The sequence below is a fragment of the Hyperoodon ampullatus genome (genome assembly GCF_949752795.1).
Source record: "Hyperoodon ampullatus genome assembly, chromosome: 9".
NCBI classification, from domain to species: Eukaryota; Metazoa; Chordata; class Mammalia; order Artiodactyla; family Ziphiidae; genus Hyperoodon; species Hyperoodon ampullatus.
The window spans coordinates 69045373-69057591 of NC_136922.1; positions in this window are offsets into that span (position 1 = coordinate 69045373).

The following is a 12219-nucleotide window of genomic DNA, read 5'->3' on the forward strand; positions in this document are numbered from 1 at the left end:
TATAAATAAGTGTTATTATTTCCATTTTTAGTTGAAGAAACTAAGACAGCATTGTCACAATTTATAGAGACAGATATTTCCACATTGCCGCCTTAAAAGTTTTCACCAATTCTTCTAACAAGTATAAGTGAAAGTGACTGAATATTATTGAATATTTTAATTTTTAAAGAAATCTGAGAGTTAAAGCATTTTAATTTACATTTCTTTTTATAAGAGACGTTGGGCCTATGTTTACTGGCTAGCTATACTTTGTGAATTGTAACTGGCCTTATTTTTAACTCTTTCAAAATCTTAGACGCTTGGAGATGTTGGGTACATGTGAGTCCAGATAGACTCCAGTGGTATTAAACAGGCCACTGGATCAGTTCTCCCACAGCTGGTACACAGATTTCAGGGAACGGCAGGCAATGCAGAGATGCCACGTAGAGATACAATGGCAATCTTCAAAGCTGTGGCAAATGAAACCACTGGGTTAGGCATATTGTTCATCATCATCTAGACTCATTCTGAGAGCAAACCCATATAAAAGAAGAGCAGGTTGAAAACACCGAGAAGAGTTCTGGAACAATATGGCAGCTGTTTGTATGTGAATAGCAGTTTTTGTATATTAGGTACTTACAGGCTCCAAATTTCAAAATGTCTCCCTCGTTGTGAGAAGTAAGAAACTAAAGGGACCCTAATGAGACCTGAGGATCATAAGAGACCACAAGGTGGGTACAGAGTGTTTAGTGTGGAAATTTTCTCCAGAGCCAGAGTGGCCATCAAGAAAGGGTGACAGCTGAAATCATGAATGATAAAGCCAGAGTCCTTTGGAGAAGGGTAGAAGTGACTAGTGAAAACAATGATATTCATTTATAAAGTGTGATTGGTGAGGACCCTTAGAGGACATACCTATCAGTCTGAGGGTACTGAGAAGAGGCCTTGACCTTGAAAAGAGAACCCAAAGTAACGTAAGAGATCAGTGTCGCCTCACCACGTGGGCACCATGAAGTCCCCTGCTCTTAGAGGCAAATCACTCTGCACCAAATATAGCAGATGAAATAATCCTAGAATGTCCCAAGTAGACACAGGCATTTCCAAACCCCTTGTACAATTCAATGCAATATGTGTAATTATAAAGAAGCAAAGGTAGAAGCAACATGGAAAACAGTGGTAGCAGAATAGTAGACACAGAAGTAGCAACAGTAGCAATTAAGGCAGATGCTTTTATATATTACAAGTTGGAATTAAATGAATTCAAATAAAAACCTACAGCCCTGACAAAGCTGGAGACAGTTGCTTCAAATACCATTTTTTAAAAAATGAGATAGGCTATAATTTATTAACTAAACACAAATAGACAAACACTGCTAAAATCTACACTGTAAGCCAATTGAAATAATGTAATCAGCAAAAGAAGTGTTTTGGAACTCAAAAGTTGCTTATGTCAAAGTAACTTACTTTAAGACTGACCCTCTGTTTTATTTGTGGTTAGAAGATAGCAGAAATTTGGCAATAAATGAGAATATACCCTTGTCATTCATAACCCACTAAGCATCTAGTAAAATGGGTTTCTTTTCCCATATCATTAATTATATTAGTTCTTAATTCATTTATTTCTTTACAAAAATTTCTCTGTAAAAAATCATTCAAGTAAGGAAGTAAGAACATTATGTGGAACCCTTAAAATTTCTATTTTTTATTTCCTTCCATTGTGCGAGGAGATACAATTGTCTTCTAGGCCTTAAGTCACAAAAGCAGGAGTTATAAACTGACCTTTGAAAGGGTACTGCTTTTCAGATGTGAATATTGCAGTGTAACCTGAACTTTACATGGGCATTATGAAACATTTCATCTCACCATGTTCACAGCATTCTGGACATCTCCTAATAATGCATCATCTGCTATATGTGTGGCCTGAAAATTAGTGTTAGAATTAAAAATAGTCAATGTCTCAACTTTCTGGCTACCCTGTGCTTGTTGCCAAAGAGGTAAGTAAAATACATAAAATGGAAGAAACTCAATTTTTAAAATAATCATCTTAAAATTATTATCATTACAACTATTTCCCACCATAATATATTTCAACTCTTCCACAATATTACTGAAGAATATTAGTATTCTCTACTTAATATCTTACTAGTGGCCTCTACACTCTTAACCATTTTTGCAAATTATCTTCTACACTGAATATTCCATTCTGTATTCTTTCAAAAGTAGCCGTTTACTTATCCCTAATACAATGGTGGATTTCATATAATTAAAAGGTAATTTATTGGAAATCTATTTGGACTTTAAATCGCTTACTATAAGTTGACCCATGAAAATGATCTCCACATTTTATTTATTTTTTATTTCTTCATTGAATCTGTTCCAATATGGTAAGCAGACAACTCTTTCAGCTGTTTTAATATGTATGGCCTTCTCTGGGTAGGTTTAGTTTCTTCAAACTTATGGCAGTAGCTGGCATTAAGAATGGAATAAACAGGCCTGCTTAGCTCTGCAGAAAATAAAATAAAGTGTAATTTTATCAACTTCCTTTTTTAGTTGTCAGCTCTAAATGCAACTCTCATGTTACAAGGTTAGTGTTAGGCTGACATTAAATCATCATCTAGGGCCACAGCAGAAATATGTTGAATTATGTATTTAAATGTGCTCACACATTATCTCCATATAGAATAAAACAAAGTAATCAGATTTCCATTTTATTTCTCTGCCAGAACCTACAGTATTATTTTGCACTTGCTGGAGGGAATTTGGCAATGTGTTATTCTCCTCAGGCCTGTTTTCACAGGATAGCAATTCGACTGAAGTGCAGTGTAAAAGTATTTATTAAAAGCTATTCCCCTCTGGCACTTAGAAAAGAAAGACGATAGGAGTATGCTGTTTTGTTCTCTGGGAAAGGTTCACATTTTGTGAGTTGATGAAAAAGTTCTGTGTATCACACCCTTAAATAAATATCTATGCTTGCCCCTGGAGAGAAAAGTAGCAGGAGTTTTCAAAAGTTCTTAAGAAGCTTAAAAATACAATGCCCAGCACCTTGGAACAAGGATGAAGACAGTTTAGTTGTCCAGTCTTGCCCATCCCTTTCATATGCTAACCTCTATTCTCTCCACCTGAAGGCTTAGTCCATTTCATTGACCAGTCATCATTTCCCATCACTACTTCCCAGCATCTAAGACCATCATGATTATTAGATGTGTTTACAGTCTCTGCCCAGTAACCGTTGGAATGCAGAATTAGTCTTGTTGGCAGAATCAAATACCAAGGATGCCTGCTGCAAGCCATGGATACATATATGTCCACTGAGTTGCAGTTTTCCCCCCATGGAATTGTTCAGGTCACCTGATTGGTCTTTGGCTTCTGTTTCTCTGGCTAGGTCTTCCCTGAGTCCTTGCCATGTCCTTCTGACAGGAAGAATCCACTCAGCTCTCTGTCCCCTGACTACTGAAGGTACTCTTGGAACCTGCTCAACTTCAACCAACATGTGCTCTGAATTTCTGTTGCAGTACTCCGTTTGTTGGCTTGGACGGCAGTGCCTGCCTGAGTCAAGTGTGAGTCTACCTAGCACTGGCATGTTGAACATCAGACCAAGAGTCATCTTCATTAGCCAGTGCTACACCTGGGTTGGTGGCCTTCAAATCCACTACCTATTCTCTTCTGTCCTGGTTTCTTCCTCCTCACAATCAGCTAGCACCTCTTTGGTCCCCAAATGCCTACCCCGTGGCTGCCTGAGTTCTTGATATATGATTCGTGCTTGGAGGTGCATCCATTTTGCGATGGTTTAACATCCTTGATGGGTTAGTGTTTCAGTATCTACTGAAACTGAAAAAACTCTCATTTGTCATGTTTTAAATGAATAATTATTGATCTCTCTTCTCTCTTCTGTCAAGAGATTTTGCTTTCTTTCCATTTTTTATTTTTATTTATTTTTTATTTTTTTAATAAATTTATTTATTTATTTATTTATAGCTGTGTTGGGTCTTCGTTTCTGTGTGAGGGCTTTCTCTAGTTGTGGCAAGCGGGGGCCATTCTTCATCGCGGCGCGTGGGCCTCTCACTATCGCGGCCTCTCTTGTTGCGGAGCACAGGCTCCAGACGCGCAGGCTCAGTAGTTGTGCCTCACGGGCCCAGTTGCTCCGCGGCATGTGGGATCTTCCCAGACCAGGGCTCGAACCTGTGTCCCCTGCATTGGCAGGCAGATTCTCAACCACTGCACCACCAGGGAAGCCCCTCTTTCCATTTTTTAAAAAGTGGCAAATTTAAACAGGGAAGGAAGACTTTATTCAAGGCTGTTGCAATAGGGGAGAGAGACCAGAACTCAGTCTTAGCTCCGCTCCACTAAAAGCAAAGGGTGTGAGGGTTTTTAAACACTGAGGTGAGTGGGAGAACACAGGCCATCTGTGTTTGTTAATTGGGCTTTACCCAAAGGAAAAGTAAACTTTCTGTGTCTTTGTGACAGGAGGCAGTTTTAAAACTTGGAGCAAGTTTGGCACACTATGGTTAGTCTCCTACTTTCCCACAGAAACAGGAAGATGGGGCACTGTTTCCCCTGATGTTTACATTTCAAAGAGATGGCTCCCAGGCCCTTGAGAAAGAGATTCCTGCGTTTAAAACCATCAAGAGCCTTTTCAAAATATTTACATACATTTCAGTGGGGCAGGGAAAGAATTTACAATGAAAAGTTTTCTAAAGTAAATGCTGTAAGAAAAGGAGGTCAGGAAGAAACCTGTCTAAAGTTTAGTCAAGCTGAGGAGAACACTAAGGTAGTCTAGTTGGCTTCCTTCCCTCCCCTCTCCCACCCCCTTCTCCTCTCCTCGCCTCTGCTCCCTTTCCTTCTTTCCTTCCTCGTTCTGTTTTTTCTTTTTCTGTTCTTAGCCCTTGTCTGTTACCTCCTTTTTTTTCCCCAAGGGGGTATTTATTTAACATTTAATGATAAGTTTATTTTATTTTAACTTTCTCCTATCATTACCTTGTGACTTTTCAAAGTTGTTTGTGTATTACATTAACAGTGCAAAAGAAGTGTGAAAAATATTTTACACATCCTCAGCTTGCTTGTTCATCACAATAATAATTTTCATGTCATGTTTTAAGAAAAGTTATTTCTTATCGTGGGCAAACTTTATAGATGTGTATATATTACAAAACTATCTTCTCAGAGAAAATCACCCAGACTTGTGGATTTCTTGGACCTTACACTTCTTATACTATCTCACTTTGAGAACCATTTCTGTAGAGCAAAACATGTTTTTTGTTAAATATATAGTTATTTAAAACAGCTAAAACATACATGTGTTCAGTTACTTATTTGTCCCTCATTTGTCTGCTCATCGGACAGGAACTGATCATCCACTACTCTTCATTAGGCTTCTTCTATAACTTGACCTTTATCCCACATTCTTTGTTGCTGTTGTTTTCTTTTGAAACATCTCTTGTCCTAAGGGAGCTTTACATGTCCTGGTTGTTTCACAGTCCTGCAGCTTTACTGCCTGCCTTTGTGTAACTGGTACTCCATTTTCAGGTAGTCCTTTCATTTTTGTGCAGGTTTCCTAGATCTAGGAATGCTTTCAAATTATGCCCAATTAAATACTGTATATTAGATTTACTTTGTCTGTTAAAGTTGTCTTTTTCATTTTTATTTTGTAGAATATCAGTTCACTTATTGTAATTTTTTGTCTGATTCTGTAAAATTTTTTCATTGCTTATTAGGTAGAAAACTCCCTGCATTTCTCCATGTTTTCAAGCTGTGAACTCTATTATAACATGAGCTATGAATTGGCAAGTTTGCCACATTTTAAAATTTCTCATCTATAACCTATCAAATGAATTTTTGTCACTAATTCTCAGTTTTCAGAGAAATTGTTTTCTCCATGTTAATATATGTTATGTGAATATACTTGAATATAATATTCCTTATATGAATTTACTATTCATTTTATGACTACACTATTCCTTAAATACTGATTGAGTACTAAGAAATATGAAAAATGTTGCTAAAGACATACCTAATTAGTGAACCAGTTTTATGAATATCTTTGTGAAGGCATCCAACTGTAATTTGCATGCTTTCAATGCCTGTGTACCAAGCACTGTTTCTGGTAATAGGAATACAGGAGTGAATCAAAGAAGAAAGTTTTTGCCTTGTAGAGCTTACTCTGTGTACCTTTTGAGGTGAAGTAGACAATACACCAATAACAAATTGTGTAGTATCTTTCTCATTCTTTCTGACAACATTTTGTGTATGACTTACTTTTTTAGATCTTGCCTGAAATCTTAAGTAATGACAAAAAATATGAAATAATTGAAACCTGTAATGAGAAGGAAACTAGAACTTTATGAAATCCTTATGGAGTGTATCATCTATTGGGGTCATCAACGAATGACATTTTCTAGAAGTCTGTTGCATTCTTTGACCACTAAGGATGTTTTATTTCTGATGAATGACCGCATGAATAACTAGTTATTAAGTTCATTCACATTAGAACTACTTCATGCATTTAATTGAAAAAGTGAAGCCGGAAGGAATTACTTTTTTAAAGAAAAGAACATATTATAAGATAATGTTAATTCTGTGTGAGTATAGCTACCAGTTGCCTCATACTGTAGCATTTATTACTCTTGTCATACTTTTTTCTTTTATTTCCTTCTGGATATTCTGATTTTTCTCCTTGAACCCCTTTCAGCCTTCTGATGTTTCATCTAATTTCCAAGTTCTGTTATATTATTATTTTCTTCCCTTCATTTTTTGCTTCTGAGGCTTAGTTCCTGTGTTTTCTTTAGATGTAAAGAATAATAATAGGCTGTTGGTTGAATATTTTTCAGGCTTATTAATATTTATTATGCCTTTTGTTACCACTTTTTTCAGTTGTTCCTTAGAATTTACTTTTGTAGCTGCCTTCTAGCAGGCATAGAAAGAGATGGCATAGTTACCCAGGCTTTAAAGTGAGGACAAGTGGATGGGAGAAAAACAGCAATAAAAATATTACTAGATAGGATCATTACATTTTTTCATAATTTATTCCTATTACTCTACAATATCAAGACTATTAAAAGCCATGTTATAGTGAAAAAAAGATTTAAAGATAATCCTAAATTATCAGAAATAACATTAAGAGAAACAGATCTTTATAGTGAGGATTGACTCAGAACATGGCATTGTTATTTGAAGGAGATTGTCAAGGAAGAGAGCAACATCCTTCGAGAACAAGGGGAGATTAAAGAGCAAGCTTGGCCCAGAGGAGGGAAATATTAAGGACTAATGTCACTCATCAATTGATGTAGGAGACTACAAGTGTGCTTCAGGTTTCTTGAAAATAGTTACTGTAAAAAATTAGATAATAAATGATAAATGCGAGGAAGGCATACATCCAAGATGACATTACTGAGAAAAATCATTCTAACATCACTCTATAGATATTTGTTTAGGTAGCACAAATAATATCAATAGATGGAGCAAATGTTACTGCTTATGAAGGGAAATTTCCAAGATACTTTAGCTGGACTTGATGCCTGACTTTGTTTTGAGAAACAGTGATGAAAACTTAGGTTTAACTTAATGTATATTTAAACAAAATTGTCTCATGTTTTCAGATAAAGAAGAAACATCTGAGAAATGTTATGTATTTTGCACTTTCTCTCAATATTCTTTGATTTAGTCACTCATCCATTCATTCAATCATTTGTTGTGTCCCTATTATGTTCCAGACACTGAAAGAAATGACTCAAGACTAAGACATTGACAAAACAGTAGTAAGCCTAAAGAACTTACTCTAGAATGAATTGGGATTTTCTAAATGGCAAAGTATTTAGTAATATTCTAGAGATAAGCTATTTTAAGAAAACCTAGTCTAAATGTTTAGTAAAGGAAATGTTATTAGTGTCGACATTTAATCATATGCTGCTTTGATGCTTATCTTTATGATCCCTATATGCTCTGTTCAGTTAAGCTGTAGACTCCTTAACAATAAGAATCGTGTTATATACTTCATAAAAAAAATACTTGGTACACTTTCTGGGACACAGTAAAGGTCAACATCTGCTTTAAGTAAACAAGTCCAAGCTCTGGACATATTGCTGGTTAGCAAACAAGTTGTGACTTAGTCCTTTTCAACAGGTATAGCAATTGTTGATTTGCCTTTTTCCCAGACCCATCACTGAAATTCTATAGAATGTAAATGTATCCTTAATTCTGTAGAAGTCTTCTGTACTCTAACCCATAAACAGGGTGAAAGCACTGCAATTTGAAAAGAAAACACACTATAAGAATTATCTTAATAATTAAATCTAAGTCTTGATCTTACGTCTTTAAATCACTGTAGGCAAGAGTATAATAAAGTTAAAGGGGACTAGATTGAAGAGTTTAAAACTATAAGCTTTAACCCAAAGACTTAGGGAGAATAAAATACTAAAAACAAGTATGTATTTTTAAGTATATTTAAGGATACAAATATTTTCCGTATTATCTCCAGATTTCACAACTCCTCACTGAAGTATTTTCTCCTAATGTTAATTTATGGAATAGATGAAATGTAAATGGCTTTAAAAATAACAAGATTTTAAAGATGATAATAAAATATTCTCATGTTTGCTCCAGTACAGAGATATTTTTGCTGATAAAAGTGGTGATTTACCATGAGATGATTTTCAGTCTTTGTTAATTTATAGAATAAATGATATGGCTTTTACAGTCCTTCAGACTTTCACTTATCCGCCCAAGAAGCTAATGAAAGTTTGCCTAAACTCTCCCATATTAAATGGACAGATTTAAACTTTTCTCATATTAATATAAATTAGATAACTTTTGTCCTTGCCTGAAGTGACAGTGTCAATGTCCGAAGCTTACATCTTTCATGACTATCAGCTAATTAGAATGCAGGACAGCTTTAAAGGTCTCATCTCTAATCCGCCATTCTGGATTACATCCACTGTTAGCACTCCTGTCAATCACCACAGGGCCCCGAGCTACATTTCCCAAAACATATGATAAGCATGATTTCCATGAGAATCAATAGTAGGAGGTAAAAAAGCCACCTTTTTATATTTCAGAATTTAAAGTAAATCTGATAATCGTACTCCTGTAAAGTCCTCAGTCCATTGCTGCTGAACAGATACTATCTTCCTTAGAACTGAAAGATTGTCAGAGAAGCACTCTTACTGTTTCCTGTTTACATAAAGTACAGAACTAGGAATTGTGTGTTTTGGAGAGAAGTAGTTTTTTTTATTAGCGATTTCTCCTGAGTCCTGAGAATATATTGACTTTATTTATGGCCCTCGTATCTAGCTCTTGACTCTACCTCTCTTCTCCTGACTTTCCCAAGTCCTCATTAGAAGGGCAAGTGACACAAGACAAGGTTTCTTCTCTTTCTGTCCATCTCACCCCTACCTTCCCCCATTGACCTCCCTCCAAATTTTATACACTGCACCCTCAGTTTTCCTGATAACCTGGAGCCTTTTCATTGATTTTGTCCACCATCTTCTTATTCAACTGGAATTTATTAGTAAGTCTCGGTCGTTAGTGAAGCTTATTTGAAAAGCTTCCCTCCAAAACTTTGATTGGGACTGCTCATTCTTTCACTTCCCTGTGTCTCAGAAACTAGGGTCAGTATTTTCCAGAGTTTTACTTCCAAAACGTGAACAGAAACCTATCTGCCCTTCACATTCCCTGCGTTATATCACCTTTATTTATTTATTTATTTATTTAACAAATTTAATCAGTTATACATATACATATGTTCCCATATCCCCTCCCTTTTGCGTCTCCCTCCCGCCCTCCCTATCCCACCCCTCCAGGCGGTCACAAAGCACCGAGCTGATCTCCTTGTGCTATGCGGCTGCTTCCCACTAGCTATCTACCTTACATTTGGTAGTGTATATATGCCCATGCCGCTCTTTCGCTTCGTCACAGCTTACCCTTCCCCCTCCCCATATCCTCAAGTCCATTCTCTAGTAGATCTGTGTCTTTATTCCTGTCTTACCCCTATGTTCTTCATGACATTTTTTTTCTAAATTCCATATATATGCGTCAGCATACAGTATTTGTCTTTCTCTTTCTGACTTACTTCACTCTGTATGACAGACTCTAGGTCCATCCAACTCATTACAAAGAGCTCAATTTGGTTTCTTTTTATGGCTGAGTAATATCCCATTGTATACATGTGCCACATCTTCTTTATCCATTCATCCGATGATGGACACTTAGGTTGTTTCCATCTCCGGGCTATTGTAAATAGGGCTGCTATGAACATTTTGGTACATGTCTCTTTTTGAATTATGGTTTTCTCAGGATATATGCCCAGTAGTGGGATTGCTGGGTCATATGGTAGTTCTATTTGTAGTTTTTTAAGGAACCTCCATACCGTTCTCCATAGTGGCTGTACCAATTCACATTCCCACCAGCAGTGCAAGAGTGTTCCCTTTTTTCCACACCCTCTCCAGCATTTATTGTTTCTAGATTTCTTGATGATGGCCATTCTGACTGGTGTGAGATGATATCTCATTGTAGTTTTGATTTGCATTTCTCTAATGAGTAAAGATGTTGAGCATCCTTTCATGTGTTTGTTGGCAGTCTGTATATCTTCTGTGGAGAAATGTCTATTTAGGTCTTCTGCCCATTTTTGGATTGGGTTGTTTGTTTTTTTGTTATTGAGCTGCATGAGCTGCTTATAAATTTTGGAGATTAATCCTTTGTCAGTTGCTTCATTTGCAAATATTTTCTCCCATTCTGAGGGTTGTCTTTTGGTCTTGTTTATGGTTTCCTTTGCTGTGCAAAAGCCTTGAAGTTTCATTAGGTCCCATGTGTTTATTTTTGTCTTTCTTTCCATTACTCTAGGAGGTGGGTCCAAAAGGATCTTGCTGTAATTTATGTCATACAGTGTTCTGCCTATGTTTTCCTCTAAGAGTTTGATAGTGTTTGGCCTTACATTTAGGTCTTTAATCCATTTTGCGCTTATTTTTGTGTATGGTGTTAGGGAGTGATCTAATCTCATACTTTTACATGTCCCTGTCCAGTTTTCCCAGCACCACTTATTGAAGAGACTGTCCTTTCTCCACTGTACATTCCTGCCTCCTTTATCAAAGATAAGGTAACCATATGTGCATGGGTTTATCTCTGGGCCTTCTATCCTGTTCCATTGATCTATATTTCTGTTTTTGTGCCAGTACCACACTGTCTTGATTACTGTAGCTTTGTAGTATAGTCTGAAGTCAGGGAGCCTGATTCCTCCAGCTCCATTTTTCGTTCTCAAGATTGCTTTGGCTATTCGGGGTCTTTTGTGTTTCCATACAAATTGTGAAATTTTTTGTTCTAGTTCTGTGAAAAATGCCAGTGGTAGTTTAATAGGGATTGCATTGAATCTGTAGATTGCTTTGGGTAGTAGAGTCATTTTCACAATGTTGATTCTTCCAATCCAAGAACATGGTACATCTCTCCATCTTTTTGTATTATCTTTAATTTCTTTCATCAGTGTCTTATAATTTTCTGCATACAGGTCTTTTGTCTCCTTAGGTAGGTTTATTCCTAGGTATTTTATTCTTTTTGTTGCAATGGTAAATGGGAGAGTTTCCTTGATTTCACTTTCAGATTTTTCATCATTAGTATATAGGAATGCCAGAGATTTCTGTGCATTAATTTTGTATCCTGCTACTTTACCAAATTCATTGATTAGCTCTAGTAGTTTTCTGGTAGCATCTTTAGGATTCTCTATGTATAGTATCATGTCATCTGCAAACAGTGACAGCTTTACTTCTTCTTTTCCGATTTGGATTCCTTTTATTTCCTTTTCTTCTCTGATGGCTGTGGCTAAAACTTCCAAAACTATGTTGAATAAGAGTGGTGAGAGTGGGCAACCTTGTCTTGTTCCTGATCTTAGTGGAAATGGTTTCAGTTTTTCACCATTGAGGAGGATGCTGGCTGTGGATTTGTCATATATGGCCTTTATTATGTTGAGGAAAGTTCCCTCTATGCCTACTTTCTGCAGGGTTTTTATCATAAATGGGTGTTGAATTTTGTCGAAAGCTTTCTCTGCATCTATTGAGATGATCATATGGTTTTTCTCCTTCAATTTCTTAATATGGTGTATCACGTTGATTGTGTATATTAAAGAATCCTTGCATTCCTGGAATAAACCCCACTTGATCATGTTGTATGATCCTTTTAATGTGCTGTTGGATTCTGTTTGCTAGTATTTTGTTGAGGATTTTTGCATCTATGTTCATCAGTGATATTGGCCTGTAGTTTTCTTTC